The following is a 22442-nucleotide window of genomic DNA, read 5'->3' as shown; positions in this document are numbered from 1 at the left end:
CTCTTGTGTATATAAACCCTGTGTTTCTGTGTGTCTGTTGCCAGTTTGTATTTGCCCTTTGTGTGATTACTTACCAGCATTTCTTCGGATCATGTTTGTGTGCCTGTCTGTTTTCAACCCGGATTGTTCCTCGACGCCTGAGTTTTTGCCTTACCCCCGTCTGTGCTTCAGCCTCTTTATCCACTCCCGTGTTTGACCTTTTGCCCGGATTTATGGTACGCAAGCTTGTTTTTTCCCCAATGTCCTGTTGCCTGTCTGCTAGCCTCTTTGTGTATGACCTGGTCTGTCTCCTGATGCTCCTTTGGTTTTTTCCTAGTCGGGTTCCCTTCGTGTGCTCCCAACCTGGGCCGTGGGCTTTCTCAATTGGGTTCAGACGTCATGACAAATCCACGAAGCAGTTTCACTGAGGACTCACCCATAACCCTTTTGTGTGATCTGTATTCCCTGTTTGTGTTTAATAAACACAGTTACATTGTATTTTTGTCTGCGGGTCGTGCATTTGGGTTCAGACCTCGTACTTTCAGTTCTAACAGTTTGAGCAGCAGCAAGTGGATTTAAATCTTTCTATAGGCAGACTTTCTTGACTGTTTTTGTCTTTTCAGGAAAACATGAGATCAACTCCTTATGAAAGTATCCAACAACTAATGGAAAACTGTGCTGTTGTCAACAATACTACGCCTATGAGACAGTGTCACTTGATGGAGCAGAAAAGCCAAGGAGTTTGACGTGTGTGTGTGTGAGAGAGAGTAAGGTCTGCAGAATTTACCTGCAGCTAATTAGTCTTGTCTAGCAGTCTGACATATTGTGTTCGGGGTCATGTATATTTCATGAGAGAAGGCTTCCTGTAAAGGTCATTGTGGAATTTTCAAATGAAGAGACACCTGCTTTATTCATCACATATAATTGTATGAATTATCAACTCTTTGCCTAAGTTTTGAACTCTCTGGAGATAAGATACAGCGCTGGATAGTTTAGTACAGGTTCTATTGAGCACAATCATCTTTTTTAGCAATTACAGGGTGCTGAAGATGATTATTTCAGTAACATTGTTGGAATCATAAAAATAGTCTTGTACAATAATTACTGTTACTGCTCTTACATTGAATTATTGTGTGTGTGTGTGTGTGTGTGTGCTTCTGTGTGTGTTTGCACATGTCACTTTATGCTGAGCGAGAGAAACAGAAGAAGAACAGGGTGAGATGAAGAAACTGTCAGTGTGCTCCCGCTCATTAGAGCTGTATTTTACACATAGAGGGGAGTCCAGGGAGTACTTCTGTTTGATCTGCTTTGCATAAACCAATCCAATCTAACCCAGCTTGTGAGGAAAAATCAATTAAATTCTCTGTAATTGGACTGACAGTGCACTCCAAAGTAGAACAGCAATCAATATTAAAAATGAAAAATGAAGCTAAAGGCCATCTCACTCCATTGATTTGCAGTGAGAGGAGGAGGGATGTAGATATTATTGCCACATAGGAATATGAGCTATTGAGCTCCATAATGTTGTTATTGTCTCAGTATTGAAATGGATAGGCTGAAAGTGAGCATGGGCTGACAGCGCCAATTAGGGATCACTGATCTGTAAACAGACCCAGGTCAAATTGTATTTGCAAATACTTTGTTTATAGTGGAGAGTCATATGGAGGGATGGAGGACAGTTCACTGTTAACACAACCACCATGTTTTACTTTGTTTTAGGTAACTTATTCTAAACAACTTGAAGCATTTTGTTAATACTATTTACTTAGCACTTTGCTGCATCTTATCAGTATTTTTCTCATCTCCATGTAGAGACATCAAATGTGTCTTCAACAGCTCTAGAATCACAATTCATTCACATCATTGTTTTCTGTTTACTACAACATAATGGAAAACCAGATGCTGTGACATTGTGATATTTGACAGCTACTCTAACACTGGTGATAAGAAACATGTTTTCAAGTCCAAGGCTTATACGCCCACCTGGACAAAAACAAGGTGATTTGTCAACATAGGCATATTAACCAAGAAGACACACTCACATAGCAAAGTTTGCCAGAAACTACCAGATAGAATCTATATTTCCTCAAATGTCGGACATCTTTTATCTAACATCTGTGCCTATAGCTAACCTGGGTAGGTCCCTACTGCTCTACGATGACAAAAAATGGCACATTTCCTGAGGTCTATTCTCCAAATGTGCACACTCAAAACACAAAAGCATAACTGCACATCATCCACACCAACTTCAAACTTCTGTCTTCAGATGTCACACAAAGCCCCAAATACACTGAAAAACTGTGAATGCATCAGTGGTGGGATTCATTTACAGCTTTCATGAAATAAAAATACTCTCTGAAACAACCACTTGCCAAAATCAAACCCTCCTTTGTCACAACCTTAAAATGGTTCTCATAGCTGGACATAATTTGTAAATCTGTAGGGCACTTTTTTGCAAAACTGCTCTGCGTACATTCTCAATATACAGCAGAAGGTGGTTCAGACATGTAGACTTTGAAGGAATCAAGTGTCAGGCTTTTTGTCATTGACTTTGTCCTCCAGTGCATCAGGATTCACATGAAGCAAGTGTACAGAGTACCCTTGAATGCAACTCAAAAAGGGTGATAGAGATGATTTCAGTATGTGCAGGTGTATACTTAGACATTTTCTGTGTTGATGCCTGTGGTTCAGATCCATTCCATCCTAATGTGTGAGTTTGAGCTGAATTCCATGGAAAGACTATGAATACAATTTTGTAGATGTCAAAAGTAAGACATAAGCAAGAGCATAACTGTCCAACATAACTGTGTCTTTACACCAAATAAAACCATTATACTGGGGTGGAATGAAACTCTCATTGATTCGATTTTGAAGGCGTACGGGATTTTTTTGAAGCGCTTTGGATTTCCAGTTTTCTTTGACCTTTTATGGAACCCTAAATGTATTTACAGTGTGATACACGTCGCCTTCACCTCCCCTATGTAGCTGGGATAGGCTCCAAGCAACCCCCGTGACCCTAGTGAGGATAAAGCGGGTTTAGAAAATGAATGAATGATAAACATTATGTTCTGCAAATGCTGGATGCAGTGTTTTCCATTTTGCGGTGTAGTTTGTTTTTGGTTTTTTTTTGCGGTGTAGTATGTAAAAACTGCTCTGTAGTGTCTTCATGTTGACTAGCTGAGTGTGACCTGAATGCACAGTTTGCTTTTGATGCAGGTAAAGGGGTTTGGGGGGCAGTTGTTTGATTTTTTTCAGAAGACATTTTGTGAATGTAATTTTAACCTCTGATTTTGGGTGTACAGTTATATGAAAAGCATGGGTGCTTCTATGACACTGGGTTTATTTTTGGTACCTGGCACTTTGGCAGCTGTTTAGACCAAATAATGAAAGAGAAATTTATACACATCCCCCCAGGATGTACCTATTGATGACCTCAGATAAATGCAAAAAAAAAAAATTATACTCTTGCTCTGAGCCATCCCAAAATTAATGAATTTTTGATAAAATACTGGGGCCAAAAATAGGAACAAAATTGGGACAGGGAAAGCTACCTAGGTGTCAGTGCATTTGATCTGGAAAACATGACTTGAAATGGTTTTATATACCACTATAAATAAAGACACTGTGTTAAATTTGTCAATCCTAGTAGTTTTTTTTAATCCAGACGTGGGTTTTTCATGAATCTCAGTCTCATTCCAGGTTTTACTCGTAACCCATCACTTGCGTTACATGGAGATCCTGCCCATTTAAACAAAAATAAATTGCAAGTGATTTTGCAACAGCAGTCATTTTTGTGAAACACTCTGCCTTGCATAATCAGTTCGATTCCCAAAATGTACCTGTGAGAGAATAAAAAGATATTCAAAAAATAGTAGCATGTCATTTTTGTGTCCTTTTTACCATGTTAAGTGCAGATTTTTCTATAAAAATAATATAAATGTGTTTTATCTGAAAAATAGTTTCTATTTTTTTTCTCAGGAAATATTTATTTTTAAAATAAACCCACAATGCTTCAAAACTTGCTTCCTAACACTAGTCTACACCTGGTTTGAATTTTTTGCCTCCATGTCCTGTTTTTAGGGACCAGTTTCATAGAAGCACCCAGTTAAAAAATGTCTAAGCATTCATTCATTCATTCATTTTCCAAACTGCTAAATCCTTGAGAGGGTCATGTGCCTATCCTGGCCACCACTAGGCAAAAGCTGAGCATACCCTGGATGTGTCACCAGTTCATCACAGGGCTTATATTTAGCAGTTGTGGAAAAATTTAATATTCAAAAGCAATCACAGACTGAAAGAAAGAGTGCCTACAACAAAGAATAACTTTTGACAGATAGCTCCCTCACAAGCATATTAATAATGCCTACAAATACTTTATCAGTGTCTGGCAGATACACACCCTAATGTCAGGCAATGTCAAGCAAGTTTGGCGTGCTGTTCTCTTGTTCTATTATGGCTCTTTGGCAAAGTGTAGTAAACATAATACATCTCCTAGTCACGGATCTGTCTTCAGCCTCAGTCTTTCTTTTTCCTCTCTTGCTCTCTCTTACATTGGTCTTTCTCTGCACTCTGTCCTGCAGAACCTCAGAGCTGTAATGATGCTAAAACTATGGCCCAAACATTGGCTCTGAAAGCTGGCAGATGGATCGACAGACAGATGTGGACTAATCAGTAGACAGATGGATTGACCAACTTCTAAAAGACAGGCAGATGTTCAGATAGTTAGACAGTGAAATAAAATTACACTTGTAGGTCATGAAGGACCCGTAACATGAAATATACACGTATCCTCTAAGAACTCCAGAGTGTATACGACTACATTTATCATTGTGATGCCTTATGGTGTATACAATAGGTTCAAAAATGATCTTGAATTTGGAAGAATCTTTCTAAACGCAAAAAACCCCAAAAACTATAGTCCAGTCTCAGGAAGTGTGTTATTAACAGTTAGTATTAGTGTGTAATAAGCCCAATGTCAAGCATAACAGTAACCTGGAAAAGGATTTAACAGTGAAAACTCAAGGTGAAACATGCAATCCATTCTGTCAACATGTAACACATCTGACTGTAGGTTTACAAGTCACTTTTCTCTATGGTTACACATTAGGATGATATGAATTTAACCATGTGTTCTTTAGGACTTCCAGGTTAACACATTAGAGAAGGAGCGCACCCTCCTCTGTCTACACCTCTCCATCCCATCCCCTCCTTCCACCTCTCGCTGTCCTCTCCTGCCTGTCAGCTTATCAGGACCCTGGCAGACACTCTGATCAGGGTTGCTAAGCGCTGCCCGTATGTTTGTTTGCTCCTTATCCCACCTCATGGCATGGCATGCGGCACAGTGCGCCCCGAGCCCCTCAGTGAACCCTGCATGGAGGAGAGAGATAAAACAAAAAAACTGCCATGAAGATTGCAGTCAGAGAAGAGGCAGAAATCATCACTGGAGGAATCTGTGTGCCCTTCCCCGAGGAGAGGAGAGGAGAGGAGAGGAGAGGAGAGGAGAGGAGAGGAGAGGAGAGGAGAGGAGAGGAGAGGAGAGGAGAGGAGAGGAGAGGAGAGGAGAGGAGAGGAGAGGAGAGGAGAGGAGAGGAGAGGAGAGGAGAGGAGAGGAGAGGAGAGGTAAGGAAGAGTTGAGGTTGTTGTTTCACGGAGGTTGGGATGTGCTTACATACTGGTACGCAGCTGCCTGCAGTAGTTGGAGAGAAAGTAACTTTTAAAGAAATCATCCCTTCGGGGCTTGCATCACATCTGGTGCCTTTTGGCTGGTAACATCTTTACTATATGATTTCACTTAAATTCTTTATTGCCTGATGTTACAACTGATCGTTAAAGCACTTTTCATACCAGGTTATACCTCTAAGTGCTTTCATGACAGTGGTTGTCAAAGTTGTTTTCATCTAACACAAAGCACTAAGGTTGCCCTCCCTCAGTTTTACTTCATTTGTGAGAATGTTTAACAATGCATGTAACATATGTGAAGTCATTTACACACATTCATCTTTTGTTTTATTTTCAATATGTGAATGGATCATGTACTGTAAAAATGAATATCTTCCTACACTGTCTTATAATAGCCTGTGCACTCATTTCTGTGTAGAGGACATGGGTCATATTTTCTGGGTTCTTCAGTAATTTCTCTTCTAATTTTTTTTAGCAATGACAGTGTGCTACACTATTTACAACCATGTAAGCTCATGAGCACAAGCTACAGTAATGGTAAGTTTTGTATACGTATGAATGCATTTTCCCAAAATTTGAATTAAAAAAAAAACCTTCTCACAAGTTCCTTAGGATATGATGAGTTTTGATTAAAAGAGTAATTGGAGACGTTATCTGTGGCCACAGGTAGGCTTTGAATTTAATTTACCAGGAAGTGATTAGTTCAGGTAAAGCACTGTGGAAGCATGAGCAGATGCATGCCTGAGTGAGAAATCCAGGCATTAAGGAGAAATGGTTCTCAGCAGAGAATCTATGTCTGCTTTTATTGGACTGAACAGGACTACGTTTGAAAATGTACTGTGCAACAACACCTGTGTGCCAAGTATCTTCTAAATGACCCCTTTATGGTAAAAGTGTAAGTTTAGGTGAATAAAACGAGGCAAAACTGACAGTTGCAAAGGTTGGGAAAACATTTTTGAAGAATAAAAGGAACACATATAAACTGTTGAGACTGCACGTTAAACTTTGTCATTTATGCATTTGAAGGCTGGACAAATACTGTACTTTTCTTCTCTTATGCTGCGCCTGGAGTCAAGAAATCTGCCTCATTATGACAGTAATATCTAAATAAAAGTAATACCCCTCGTCATAGCTTCGTTCTTGGTTAGCAAAGCCAGGTCTAGAACTTTATGTCATGATGAAGGTCAAAAACAGAGGCAGGACAAAAAATATATTGTAAAGAAACCAACAGTAAAAAGATAGGCATAGCCAAACAGCGAGAGGGAAACAGAAAGAGGGAGAGATGAGAGACAGCACACAGCCCGGTGGAGGGAGAGGAGGAGGCAGTGAGTAAATAGTCAGCGGCTCTAATAGGAATATCAAGCCAGTGAAAGGTAAACAGGCTTCTCCAGGCAGATACAAAGGCAATGTGGCGGCTTTGAGAGCGCTGGAGTGCCGGCACGCCACTGTGGCACGACGATAACGGCCCCAGGCCTGCCTGCATCCCAGAGATAAGGCCGAGCACTGGCATGTGTCGCCCCTGATCCCAATTTCACAGTCAATATTCATCCAGCCCGACAAACAAGCAACATTTAAGATAAAAAATAAATATAGAGTCCTTCTGCTATTACCTCCTGTTTATTAATCTGCACACAGCACCCACTGCCTTTTAAACAGTAGTAAACACCCAGCCTTCCCCACCACAACCCCTCCCTCTTCCCTCTTCCCTCTTCCCTCCATCCGACCCCCACCCCCTTCCAGGCACTTCACTCCTCCTCTGAATCCTCTCCTCCTCATCTTCCCCCTGTCTTCCTGCACATCTGGGGATTTGCATGGCTTCGCTTATTCTACAGCTATTGCCTCAGGGGTGTGTGTCTCTTTGTGTCTCTGCATTTGTGCACATGTTTGTGTGTATGTGTGAGCAAAAGCACACCTGTGTATACATATGTACATTATAATGCGCACAGATACATTTCAGATAGAAGTGTGCCTAAAACTGCAGTGTGCGTACATTTGTGTGTACATTCTCAGATTGTTTGAGCATCTTTGCGTGCAGTGTTTGTTTATGTAAACATATGGAGCCAGGCTGAAGCTATAAACCTGAACCTCTCAGTCTCCATCTCTCACCTGGTACCAGCACAGCAACAAACAGTCGAACAAGCCCTTTACACTGCCATGTTCAGTACCAAAATCAACATTTTCATTTCATTATGTAAGGTTTGTTCGTGCACATATGCTTACCCATGTGAAATTTATGTTGGAGTCTGTTTTTGTCTTGGCCATTTGCTTTTATCAGCCAAGTCTATTTCTAAGCTAATGACTGTCTTTGTAACCTACATTCACAATAACAGCCTGTACACTGTATTCTATGAGGAGAACACGGGTCATTTTTTCCATTAAAAGCCTCTACAGTGTCAACGATGCACAACACTACCTACCATTAGCTTAGAAGGAAAGTCTGTTATTGTGAACAAATTACCAGATCCCAGTACACGTGAGCACCTTTCCATAAGCACATGACCATGCAGATATTTTACATACTGGACCTTCAAAACAGGTGAACTCTTCTACATCAGAATAACCAATTACCTCCTCATACTTACAAATAACACATGCCAGGGCAGACTTTCTGTGCTGATTAAATACATCTTGCAATACAATGAACTGAGCTGAAGATTACAGTAGAAAAATTATGTTATCCTTTTGGAAATGTTCCCACAAAAAATAAGATGAGTGGATTAAATGACAAGCAAAGATTGATATCATTTTGAAATGCAGGCCTTTAGCTGCATTGGATAGGCCAGCTGGGCTCTGATTACCATCTGCAACAGTCACAGAGAACAGTAAACCGAGAGCTAAGCACAGATACTTGACTACAGTTTGCTTTATTTCTTTTGGTGGAATAAGCAGAATCCATTCTCTTCTCTTAGTTTCATTAGTTTGTGACAGAGAAGGTGAGATACAGCCTTGACACAGGTACATGCACACATCCATTGTAGTTTTCAAGGCATTACACTCAGCTAGTCCCATTATTTGCTGGCAGCTGGAATATAATCATTCTTACCAGTGCTCTTTATTGCTCCCTGACCGCCAGTGTTCAGCCTCCCTATCATCCTCGCCATTACACCTGACCTGCCTCATCACAGCTCACTCACTCATCCCCTCCCATTTCTGTGGCCTTCTCCTGCCCTTCCTTTCTCTCTTCAGCGCAGACCTGTCCATGCCTGGCCAGCTGGCCATATCCCTTTAAATCTGGCCTGAGCTGAGCCGCTGTCTCCAGGAGATTACTGCACACTCTCCTAGGCTCCACAGATGGGAGAGACAGGCTGCCAGCTGGCACAGGGACACCCACTATCCCCACTGGAAACTGGCCAACAGGCCTGGCTCTCTCTGCTCTACACTCTGCCCATTCACACTCTTGATAGCTAACCCTACTGACTTCCTGCTCTTGCATTTCTCTATCCCTCCACCTCTCTGTCTACTACGGTGATAGAAGAAGTTCTTGGATCTTTTACTTAAGGAAAATTTGCACTGGCACCATCTCTCTCCTGCTGTCTCAAGCTGATTTATTAGAGTTGTGAAAATTTCATTCACTTCTATTCTTATTTAGTTTTGTTAGTGCATAAGTAGTTTTATTTTATTTTTTTTATTTATCTATTTGTTTTGAGTCATAGTTTTTCATACATTGAGAGGCAAGCCTTGATTTATACAAGCTGAAAAAGATATGATAAAAGAATACATGACATCAAAACTAGTCTTTATTAAATGTCCCATATTGTGCAAAGCAATTTCATTATTTCACACCATAAACCATTAACACTGCACAACTTGCAGCAGAGCTCAGTAATTAACAGCTGGAGCTAAATCAAAGTTGAACCTTAAAATAGTCTAATAGCGTTACATTGTCCATTACAGTTTTTATTCAGTTGTCAGTTTTAGAAAATGTTGCGCTTTAGCCTCTGATTTTTAAACTAACCCTAGTTTCAAGCATGTAATTTTCTTTCTCTTCTACACAAGCACACACACAGACACACACATACATACACTCACTCTTTATCTCACTGGCCTCCATTTTTTGAAGGCAGAGGAGAGAAAGGTGGGGACTGAGGGTTATTGAAAGGTGTCACATGTGCAGATGTGATAAAGGTGCCAGGTAGCGATAACCAAGCACCCTTCATCACTATGTAACAACACACAGCTCTTGAGTTAAAACAGAACACACACACATGCACACTCACACATGTATATAATGTTTTAGGGTAGGACAAGTTCATTATCCCTGTGTGTGGTGGCATGATAAGGCCTAGATCTCCTGAAATAGCTGTGCTATTGAGTTAAGACCTTCTAGCTAAATAGAAAAAAAGAACCTGAGGTAGAATATATATCATTATCCTTTCTGCTCTGTTATCTGCCAGCTTCTATTACAGAAGAATAAACCACTTTCCTCCTAGAGGTAAACTGTTATAAAGAAATATATTTTCCCATGTAGTGAGGATGCATTGTTGTATAATACTCCATAATGACACTGTTTTCCCTGTACTTACATATAACAGCCCCCTGCTGTATTTCCAAGAAGGCTAAACAGCTCCTTTGCAACATTTGGCACTTTCTGCATATAGACCATGGGGAATGTGTCAAGTGCACCAAATCTGGGGACAGCACTGTCAACACGCCCGTCTCACTGCTACAGATAGTAATGTGATATGAAAATTACTCTTCTATCTTTAGATCGGTGATTTGTTCTCTTGAAGTTTTTGATTTCTCTCTTTCCATTTCCACACACTTTTATTTTACAAGGAGCATCACTTCCCTGTTTGGTGTGTGTACAGTTCTATATAACAGGATGGCCTGAGCTGGCTCAGAGAAAATGTGCAGAAACTTTTCTCCCCAGCCTTCTGTCGGACCACCTGCTGAGCACTGAGATGATTACAGTGCGAGATTGCTGTGCCAGATTACTATGACCTGAAGGACCCCTCCAGATGGACACGTACACACACACACACAGATACACATAAAACACACACAAACACCTGGCATCTCATTTTAGGACACTATTTTGCAACCATAGCTGCTTGTGTTGATTACACAGATTGCATATAATACATACTTACAAATACTCGATCATCACTCATAACCGTTGGTTAGGTGCATGAGTAGAGGGCAGTTTGTCAGCAACTGATGCACATGAGTTCAGAAGTCAAGGGAGGGTTTTAAGGTAATATCCTTGGATCTGACTTTAAAAGAGAGAAAGTGTCCATTAGTGAAGCACTCACTTGTAGGTTTAGGGTAGGCTAACTCTTACCTCCACCTGTTTTTGACCACAATCCAATTTAACATTTTGTGCCTCAGTCTTTCCAAACATCATTGTTAAGTGACTGTTGTTACAAACAAAGCCCACTTCTTCTGCTTTACATCATCTCTGCTCTATTTTGTTGGATACAATTCTTTGTGCCTGGTCTTTACATAACCATTCTGAGCTTTTTAGTTAAGGGTAGAATATCTCTGCACTTCACTCAAGGATCCGATCAAGTGAAAGTGAACATCAACCTGAAAAAGTACATTTGCACACATCATTTTTCAAGTGGGCTCATTTTTTAGCTAAAGATCTGTATTTTATGGAACTGGTATCCTTTTTAAAATACCACTTACACAGTATAGGAGAGGTTCTGCTAGGCTGCATTAAATTAACAAAAAGACATGCAAAAGACTATCTATTACTTTCAGAAATTAAAATTCTGAATGATGAAGTTTATGAATTCATGCACAGGTCACATTTAAAAAGACTATCTGTGAACTGTTACCAAGAAATTACTCTTTTTTTATAATTTACCTTTATCAGTATGGACCACCACAAGTTTTAAACTAGAAAAGCACTCGGAGAGTTCAGACCTCCGCCAAGGCAGATCAGTCTCTCAGTTGTCCCCCCCACCCACGATCACCACCAAACTGTAATCATTTGTTCCTTGTGCCAGTATCAACATTTCCTGAAAATTTCATCCAAATCCGTCCATAACTTTTTTAGTTATCTTGCTAACAGACAAACAACTGAACAGACAAACAAACAAACAAACTGTCAGACAGACAAACCCCAATGAAAACATAATCTCCTTGGCAGAGGTAATAACACTGTGTTAGTATTAAATACATTAAATAAAGCAATGTGATTATAGCCGGTTGTTGTTTTAAAAAATAACTCAACATTTTGGGTGATGCATACAATGGTAAAGAGTCGTCCACATGCTACTATGGCAACCTGTCCATGTGTGACCACATTCTCATGTCAATAAAACAGAGACGTTTCAATATTTTACTCCAAAATTTATTTTCAGCATAGATGAACATAATATCTAAAAGGTTTTGTCCTACTTGATATCAATTTCTGTCGAGAACCGGATGTTTTGAATGTTTGCGTAAAGCTTAAAAAATTGCTGTCCGTTTCAAGTCCACTTGTAACTGAGCAGTAATTTGAAATTTTTCACCTCAAAATTTTATCTCCCCAAATTTTGTTATACATAATGCTAAAATGCTTATAAATACCTACTCAAATATGTATAATACATGCATATAAGTTACTCTGCTTACATGACAAACCGCTTGATTGGAACCTCAAATGTAGTATATGAAAGTGATTCACTTTAATGTTGGATGCCACATGCTATAAGACAAAAAATACAATACAACACAATAATTAACACAGCACATTATAGCAGCATCTTCTTCAAGGTCAGACAGTCATTGTGTCTTGGGGGTTGCTCACAATCTGACTGCTTATATTTTTTCAGATTTTTCATCATTGTGAATGACGCTGCTGCTGCATTCTCTGATCTTAACAATAACTTGATGAGAAAACTTTTTCAGCTTGTAATTTGTTGATGACCAAAAACCACTACTTGTAACCAACTTATTGCAGTACAGTGTATGACAAAATATTTTATGCTCAGCAGGTCTTCTCAGAGTCTGACTATGTTTTTCATAGTACTTATAGAGTGAATTAATTAACACAAGTAAGACAACAGACACAGGTGCTCTCATCAGCATTACAACAGAAGCACTGATGCAAGATACAGTTTCAAAATATGTAAATCAACATGCAGTTCTTTACATGATTAATGTGACAACAGACACGACAAGGAGATTTTATACAAAACGTGTTAAACATTAAATTTTTTATACTGTACTGTACCGTATTTTGAAGCTGTTTATATCAACTTCCTGTTAGCTTCTATTTTCAGTCAGTGCATTAACCCATAAAGATCCAAACAGTCACTGGCGACCAAAAGCATCCACTGATCTAAAATGTTGATTAACTGTTGACTCATTAATCCTATCAAAACACGTAAATAATTGGTGTAAAATGCAGTTTGTCATCTTTTCATGGTCATCAGATATGACCCATTTGGACGTTCAGAGGCTCTGTAGTGAATGTGGAAACACCGTCATCTTCTACAACATTGATTCATCAGTAAAACCCATGGAGTTGGATCAATGACAGTGGATGGACACTCTTGGTTTATGTTCAGTTAGTGATGCATTTTGCTGAAAAAGTCACCTTTTCTTTAGTTTTCTATGTTTTTCATATAATATCCCTCAACTTTAATCTGAGTTTTTATGAACATCTACATGATCAGGGAATTAAATATAGGAAAATACCTGAATTCCACTGAATAAACACAAAATACAGAAGATTATGTCCCAACAAATAGGTATTAATCACTTAAAGGTGGAGTAGGAGACCCTGGAAAAATGTCAAGTTACATTTTGAAAATACATAATTCAAAAGTCCAAATCCCTTTGTTCAGAATTCCCCCCGAAGCCACGCCTGCAGAGTACCCCCCCCCCCCTTTACGATCCCCCCCCCCCCCCAGATCCGTGTGTACCTCTGAATTCAGGTCTGTATATCAGTATATTAGAAGTTGGATTTTTCACTTGTTATTTTGATACCTGTTTTAAGTAATCTGGGGCTAGTAAGAACAGCTGATTGCAGTCAAACTGATGTCAGGCTAGCAGCCCATTAAAGTTTACTTTGAACACTGTAATCTGTGCATTTCACAATCATGTTTGTCGGCAGACCAGCCCCGATTCATACCTAGCTGGCTAAAGTTACATTCCCAAGTGATTTATGTCAGTGACAAAACAGTTTGCTGCTGAATTTTCCATCCTAATATAGTTAATATAGCTCCAAGTGCTCCAAGCCTCTGCAAATGTGCGATTCATGCACAAAGAGGGGTTTGTGCAGAGGGGGGAGGTGGGGGGGGACAATTGGCAGTTGAGGTGACAATTTTTTTTTCTATTTTTGTGTTAGAGCATTTAATTAATTGGTTGCAATTGGGGTGTGAAGGGGATTTTAAGCAACTTAGTAAAAAATGCTCCAGGAAAACATCTCCTACCCTACCTTTAAGAAAAGTTAAATATAGAGAAAAAATATTTTGGAACTGCCACAAAAGTAGCACTGGGTCTTTATGGGTTAAAGCGTTCCTGTACTGGTCATGCTTACGACATTAATTCAGTAAAAAAAAATCACCATAAATGCACCACACTGGACCTCTAATTGCATGAATTATGCATAGAGGTAGAACCTCTGGGGAGCAGCCATTCCTGTATCATTGTTGATTCCGGGTGATCGAGTTCGAGTAAACAAGCAGCAGTCAGTGATTGAACTTGAGTGGCACGTGTTCAAGAAGCAAACTATGGCTAGCAATTTTGATGTTAATGGTTACCTATTCAATCCAATAATGTGTCATCTTAGTCTGGTGTCTGCTGTACAGGGTCAGTGACCAGTCCAGGACAGCCCAGGTAATTGGACGAGTCAACATCTCTGCATCACTACCAGTGCTGGAACTGCCTGTGAAGGAGGTAACATATCACTGACCATGCCTGACTGATGGAGCAGTGACGTAGTACTTACATGTAGCTGACAAGGGGCTATGACGAAAGTTACCTGATGGAACCACTAGTATTATACATCATCTTTTGAAATAGCTAACAACAAAAGTTCACTACAGGTACCCTTTAACTCTTTAAAACCTGACGTGTCATCGCTGATACAAACTGTGCATATGCAGTTTGGATGCCTGCAACTCTTTCACTGTTTGAGCAATTGGAAAAATTCCAACAGTTTCTGAAACCTGACAAGTTGCGCTTTAAAGGATTTATTGGGTCATTACAGTAATTTCAATCATGCCTGTACTAGTTTTAGCAGTATTATAACATGCAGTAAACTGTAAATGATTGCTAGATTTTGAAAGATCTGGAAAAAAGGGCTCTGGAAAAAATGGGCAAACAGACTCACTTACAGCATATTTTCTAACATTTTTATAGTCAAAATAAGAAAAAAAAGTCCAGGCGGACAATTTTATGTTTAGGGTTTAAAGGGTTAAAAAACCCTGGAAATACCAACATGTTTTTAACAATGAAAAAGATGACATATTGATAAAAGAGAAAAGAGAAAAATACAGTTTCAGCACATTTAATAAATAGCTGCGGATGTGGAATGTGGAATGTTTTGCACTGCACTATATTAATACAGAAAACAGCACATTAGATAGAAAACACCAAAGGAATATTACAATATAAGAAAGAAATCTTGGGAGAATATTGTGACAAACTATGTGAAAGTTTGAAACATTACACAACCTAGACCAGTTTGGCTCAGTTGCTCCCTTCCCCTCAGCTACACAACACACAACTATCACAACACTAGTAGATAGAAATATGTTGACTCTGAAAATTTTGTTGACATTTGTGGTATGTCTGAATGGAAACGTACCGTATGACTCCATATATTGTAGGCGGTGGTCAAAAAACATGTAGTGGTCAAAATCAGCAGGGCCAAGTCAGTGTGAAATGAGGAGGGTAAGCAGACAGGAGCAGAGGGAGCGGTGTATGTTAACTGACGTGACAGTGCATCACTTTTCATCATACGTGATGGACTGTCAGATTGTCTCACATCCAACTGCACATCTCTCTTCACCAGACTGTGGACGTCACATGATATCAATGAAATGGAGAAGTTTACTTGAGGCTCTGTCCTCATCACTCCACTCCATGTATGTGCCCCCTCCAACCAATAACACCCCCCTACCCTCACCCCACACACCCACACTCCTCCACCCCTCCACCCGCTTTCCTCTCCTGCCATGTTTGCAGAAGCGAGGGCTTTGGAGGGTGGCACTCTGATGGCGTGAAGCCAGATGGCAGCCACAAGGCAGGCGACGTGGCGCAGAGCAACGAAGGGTGCACACATACACACACCCCCATACACAATCACTCACTCACACTTTCTCTCCTTAATGAACAGCCATGAATTATTCATCACACACACTTGCATACACGCACACACGCCTCTCGCAGGACACATACACAGCTCCTGTCAGCAACAGAAGGCTGTGCGACTTCTCTCTATTTTATTATCATTTCTCTAGGCATTTTCCTTGGTTGTAAAGGAATACCAGGTGGTGCTCGACCCCTCAAACTATCAACTCCTCCTCCTTCCTCCCTCCTATTTCCACCTCTGTGCACCCTGTCCCTTGCTCACCCTCTCTGTCTCGGTGCCTGTCATCCCCTCTGCCTGTTTTTCAGTTGCCTCTTCTTTCTCTCTTGCTCTGACTTTCCTTCTCTTCTGCTCATCATGAGTAGGTACTTTACAGGTCTATACACACAGAAAAAGAAACAAGGGAAGCAAACAAGGAAGAGAGCTTCGGTGACAGTTTTCCAAGAGGTTATAGGTAGAGAATTCACATGGGGAAATGCCTGCCAAGACTGAGCTCACTTCTTCTTGTCCAACCTCAGCAGATCCCACTGTACAGACAAAGTCAGGAAGTTTAATACTGAAGATGGAGAGGTTGCTTAGTCTCAGTGTGCACAGCATGGACACTTTTGATATGCATAGTGCTCGAAGTACTTTATCAATCACCCGAAACACAACACTACCATTCTGAAAATATTGTTTTTGCAAATATATATGCATTCCCACCGACATTTCCATTAATTTAACATGCACACTGAAATATTTATCTTATTTTCTTTGGTATTACTTAGAGATCTGTGCAATTAATTTGTTGTTGCTACTTAAGGAAATGGCCTATTTGTGCTGACTGATTGTATTTTAAAATTATATATTATAATTATTACCTCTGCCAAGGAGGTTATGTTTTTTGCTGGCGTTGGTTTGTTTGTCTGTCTGTCTGTCTGTCTGTGTGCAAGATAACTCAAAAAGTTATGGATGTGTGTGTATATATATATATATATATATATATATATATATATATATATATATATATATATATATATATATATATGATTTGGATGAAAATTTCAGGAAATGTTGATACTAGCACAAGGAACAAATGATTTTGGTGAAATTTTGGTGGTGATCAGGGCTGGGGGGGGGGCACTGATCTGCCTTACATGGCGGAGGTCTGTGGTCTCTGAGTGCTTTCCAAGTTAATATATTGATACTTTAATAAATCATATTTTCATCTTCATTGTGATATGATCAGACATAATAAACACATTGCAAAAGGCTGTCATTTATTTACACAGCACTGACATATCTGCTTCAGTTTTGATAAGAAGAACCTTTTTAACTTTGTCAAATCTCCTAAAATTAGCTTTTATTTACTGACTTTACATCAAATTGAAAAAAAAAAACTGTCTCACCTTCACAGTAGTCTTTCCATAATTATTACGCATGTTCTAAATGGAACTGTTATGTCACATTGTTAATTACGTTCATTCTGAGTCTACTGGTCATCGCTACTGTCCATTCTGATTTGATGTGGCTTAAACATTTAAAATCATTTTTGCACAATGTTGTCTTGCTAAAGGTAGATTCTTTTTAGAATAACATAACGTAAGAGAAGGTTATTCACCATTCAGCTTCTCCTTTTCTCAACATGGGGGTAGTGGGTGTGACAGATATGACGGATGGATGGATGAAAACTTGCCCTCGCTGTCAGAGAGGTTCAAGGTATAAAAAGGAGATGTGAAGGGGAAGGGGTGGGTCTGCTGGAACAGAGGGAGGAGCAGAGCTCTCTGGGGAGACAGGAGGAGGAAGTCTGATAAGGTGTGTGTGGATAAGAGCAGAGATTGAGGAAAAGTAAAAAGGGAGGGGGGAAGGGGCTAGAGCTATAGAGTAACAGAGGAGAGGGACAGGCTATGCTGTTGTAGGAAAGGTCACCAGCCTCCCCTGTGAGGTTGAGTGGTATTTGAACCTCACGTCTGTGGTTACAATGTCTCTTCACTGTCACTGTGTGTTCGCCTGTAGGTGAAATGTGCACTGCTGTGCAAGTGTGTGTTTATCTGGCAGCGGACAAAGGCGGAAGCTGGGTTTAATTGTCTGTAACAAAAAGCTGACTCCTTTAGGATCCATTTCTGTGCTGAGTGTCATCTGAGAGACCACGATAAACATAAACACACACACTTTCACAGTACGGCACAAAGGGCTTGGAAACAGGCCCTGAACTGTGTTCAGCATGTCAGTGTGTGAACAGAAAAATTGCAAAGTTACACACACAAACACATGCTGCAATGCCAGTTGTTTTAGTTAACATTACTTTAACATTAATGCTGGAAATTCCTCCTAAGCTTAAATAAAACATATATTTTCTATGTTAGATTTATACATGGTTGTGTATTTACATGAAGGTTGTGTCTGCATGTGTGTTGATGTCTGTTGGCACTACCTGACTACATTTGTAAGGTAAATAGTATCTGCTGTACAATGTTGCAGCTAGAGAGGAGCAGAACTGAAGCAAAGAAAAACTCAGCTGCAAGCATCAGGATTTTTGTAGAAAATCCATCCCAGAACCTAAATGTATAAATCAATAGCCTATGTTGTGGCTCTTATCATGGATATAGGAAACAAAGACCACATTAGCTGAGTAATGGAGTTAGTGGACTGCATTTCAGTACAAAACAGACTCAAACAATAACTTCATGTGGGCACTGAAGCATGCACAAATCACCATGTCTGCAACATTTAAAAGTTAACTAAATCATAATTAGGTGGAAAAAATAACCATCTTGGCATGCAAATGATTTCATTGTACTATAGCCTATTGCAGAGGTATTTAAAGTAGTTAGCATGTTAATCAGTTATACTAACTCCATCATATGTTGTACGTCACCAGCGCCCAGGTTGCCCCCAACCTGACATGAAGAGGACAGTGCTGTTTGAAGTGGTGTTGTGGATGCACTAAGAGAAGTAATACATCCATGTTTTCTGCTAGATTGGATCAGCCAAAGCGCCCTGTGGCTGTAATTGGCTCACTGGTTACCACTACAGTGAAATATGTGCTAATACAATTAACACGCAAATACTGCAATGGGCTTCTACCCTTATCAAGATGCAATAAGTCCATTATAATATTCCAAACAGTGCTGACAGGATAGCTTGCTGAAACCTAAGAGAAACAACCATTTTTGCTTGTTTCAAAGTCTCTAGACTCCTTAGACAAACACTGACATGTTAAAAATCACATAATGACACAAACAAACTAACAGATCGAAGCAGAGGTAGACTGGAGCCACAGTGTTAAATTACTAATGTTTTTGTAAAGAGAGTCTGGTGGTTTTGAAGAGAGCATCAGGGCTGCCGTTGTCACCAGAAAGGACTGTCTGACTCCTTCAGCAGTTTGGCAGTAGACACCAATACTACAACTTAGTGGTAAAACGCTGCCGCCCACTGTTGAGAAGTTGTTTGAATGTTAATCTTACACATTATACTGTGATCTTTAAGCCTTAACCCTAAAACGCTAGGCTGTATCAGTAATTTCTTCACAGGATGAGAATAAAGCAGACCGAGCAACTTAATTCCCCAAGACATGAATGGAATGAAAATAAAAGAACAAAGTGAAGATGAATATTCTGTAAATAATTCACTGATTAGTTCAATTTTTACCTCCACCAAGGAGGTTATGTTTTTGCCGACGTTGGTTTGTCTGTCTGTCTGTCTGTCTGTCTGTCTGTCTGCCTGTCTGTCTGTGTGCAAGATAACTCAAAAAGTTATGGACGGATTTGGATGAAAATTTCAGGAAATGTTGATACTGGCACAAGGAACAAATGATTAAATTTTGGTGGTGATTGGGGATAGGGGGTTCACAGGTGCCAACTGATCTTCCTTGGCAGACGTCTGTGATCTCCGAGTGCTTTTCTAGTTTCTTGTGCTTTCTTTTCTTTTCTATAGCTGGTGGAGGTTGAATCTCCCCCTCGGGATTAATAAAGTTTTAACTGTATCTGTATTTGTATCTGTATCTGTATTTATATCAGTATCTGTATCTGTATTTGTATCTGTATCTGTATTTATATCAGTATCTGTATCTGTATCTGTATTTGTATCTGTATCTGTATTTGTATCTGTATCTGTATCTGTATTTATATCAGTATCTGTATCTATATTTGTATCTGTATCTGTATTTATATCAGTATCTGTATCTGTATTTGTATCTGTATCTGTATTTGAATCTGTATCTGTATTTGAATCTGTATCTGTATTTGTATCTGTATCTGTATTTGAATCTGTATCTGTATTTGTATCTGTATATGTATTTGCATTTGTATTTGTATTTGTATATGTATCTGTATTTGTATTTGTATTTATGTCTGTATCTGTATCTGTATTTGAATCTGTATCTGTATTTGTAACTGTATCTGTATTTGTATTTGTATCTGTATCTGTGTCTGTATTTCAATCTGTATCTGTATCTGTATCTGTATCTGTATCTGTACCTGTATTTGTATCTGTATCTGTATCTGTATCTGTATCTGTATCTGTACCTGTATTTGTATTTGTATCTGTATCTGTATCTGTATCTGTATCTGTACCTGTATTTGTATTTGTATTTGTATCTGTATCTGTATCTGTTGCCATGATCTGATTTTATCTCCACACATGTTTTTCTCACACATTTGTTGAACAGATGTTTCTCTATTCACACTGTATTGCTCAATTCATAGTATTGTCTTTTTTTTGTTTTTTATCATGTTCATATTTTTATTTACAGGAATGATAATGAGTAAAATCCAAAATCAAGTGTTTTATTGATGTTGCCTCTGTAAATGTTGTTTGAACTCATCAAAAGCCATGGTAGACTTTGCAGACTGTATATAATGAGGCCCCACAAATGAACAAACATTCACTTATTCATGTTCACTAATTCATGTTCCGCCACCATAAAACAGAGTGACATGAGCTGTACATTATTCACCAGGCCACATCCTCCACCTTCTCCTTTAGGATCATGACTGTTTTGCAACAACATTTGCTCAGTGTGTTCTCTGCCTTTGTCCAGTACAGACGACCATTTCATTCTGAATGAAACAATGAGGCTTTAAACTAAATGTCCTGAGGCAAACCAGGACCTGAAGAGGTTATACTCGCCTACATGAAACATGAAACATTTTTTTTTAAACAAAGAGCATCAGTTAAACGTGTCTCCTGTGGCTTCTTTTCACTCAGTCTAATCTTTCACGCAGTGACAGATACAAGCAAAGGCTTTTCCTGACAAAAAGGAGGAAAGAGCCCTGATGTAATGTGTAATAACCAATATGCCAGTTAACATTAAAACTGAAGTTGCATCAGATGTTAGAAAATACGTTAAAGATCTGATCACCTTTTGTTTAGTCTGTAAATGTAAATGAGTACCTTTAACTTTAATCTGTGATTTTTTTTTTTTTGATCACAGTAGGATCAGGAAACACTGAAATCTCATTATCTGAGGAGGAAAGGGACATTTTCCTGGAAGTAACTTGACTACTTTTGTGCATGTATGTGGGTATATACAGGGTGGGGAAGCAAAATTTACAATGAACATTTAGTTGTTTTTTCTCAGCAGGCACTACGTCAATTGTTTTGAAACCAAACATATATTGATGTCATAATCATACCTAACACTATTATCCATACCTTTTCAGAAACTTTTGCCCATATGAGTAATCAGGAAAGCAAACGTCAAAGAGTGTGTGATTTGCTGAATGCACTCGTCACACCAAAGGAGATTTCAAAAATAGTTGGAGTGTCCATAAAGACTGTTTATAATGTAAAGAAGAGAATGACTATGAGCAAAGCTATTACGAGAAAGTCTGGAAGATACTATTAAAGAAGAATGGGAGAAGTTGTCACCCAAATATTTGAGGAACACTTGCGCAAGTTTCAGGAAGCGTGTGAAGGCAGTTATTGAGAAAGAAGGAGGACACATAGAATAAAAACATTTTCTATTATGTCAATTTTCTTGTGGCAAATAAATTCTCATGACTTTCAATAAACTAATTGGTCATACACTGTCTTTCAATCCCCGCCTCAAAATATTGTACATTTTGCTTCCCCACCCTGTAAGTGTGTGCATTTCTGAGAAGCAAAGAGCACAATGGGGTGAGAAAGCTGCAGGAGGTCTAAAGAAGATGTTTAAGTCCAGAGTGATTGTGATGAAGTGAGACAAGGAGGAAGGGCAGAGGAGGCCACAGTCATTATCACCCAGGCTTCGCTTCTGTGAGGCGTCCCTCTGCACACGACCACAACCAGCGCCTCAGTTTCCCACTCCTCTAATCAATAGATCTTCGGTCTGATTGGCTACGATTGAGTCTTCAAGAAGAGTGGGAGGCTGCATACGAAGACGTCGATGACCTGGTAGCTTCATCAGCTGACCTCACATTGATATTTATAGACACACACTCGTTCATATGTACGAATCATGCAAAGTGTTGCTATCACTTTGTGTGTGTGGGAGTGGGAGGACAGAAAATGAGAAACATGAGGCAGGTTATTAGCGCTGAAGGTCTTAGATCATAATACTTAGCATATGTTAGTG

The 22442-nt window shown here is 39.4% G+C and overlaps 1 long non-coding RNA gene across 1 annotated transcript; it reads left to right on the top strand.

The window, feature by feature from the left end:
- The first annotated feature begins 6037 nt into the window (after positions 1–6037).
- LOC115414908 (uncharacterized) lies at positions 6038–21604 on the top strand. The gene is made up of 3 exons (XR_003934727.1): positions 6038–6195; positions 21321–21379; positions 21550–21604. It is a non-coding gene; the product is annotated as an uncharacterized LOC115414908 (long non-coding RNA).
- The last annotated feature ends 838 nt before the right edge of the window (positions 21605–22442 follow it).

The sequence above is a fragment of the Sphaeramia orbicularis genome, chromosome 3 (genome assembly GCF_902148855.1).
Source record: "Sphaeramia orbicularis chromosome 3, fSphaOr1.1, whole genome shotgun sequence".
In the NCBI taxonomy this organism is placed as follows: Eukaryota; Metazoa; Chordata; class Actinopteri; order Kurtiformes; family Apogonidae; genus Sphaeramia; species Sphaeramia orbicularis.
This window is presented reverse-complemented; position numbering and strand designations above follow the sequence as displayed.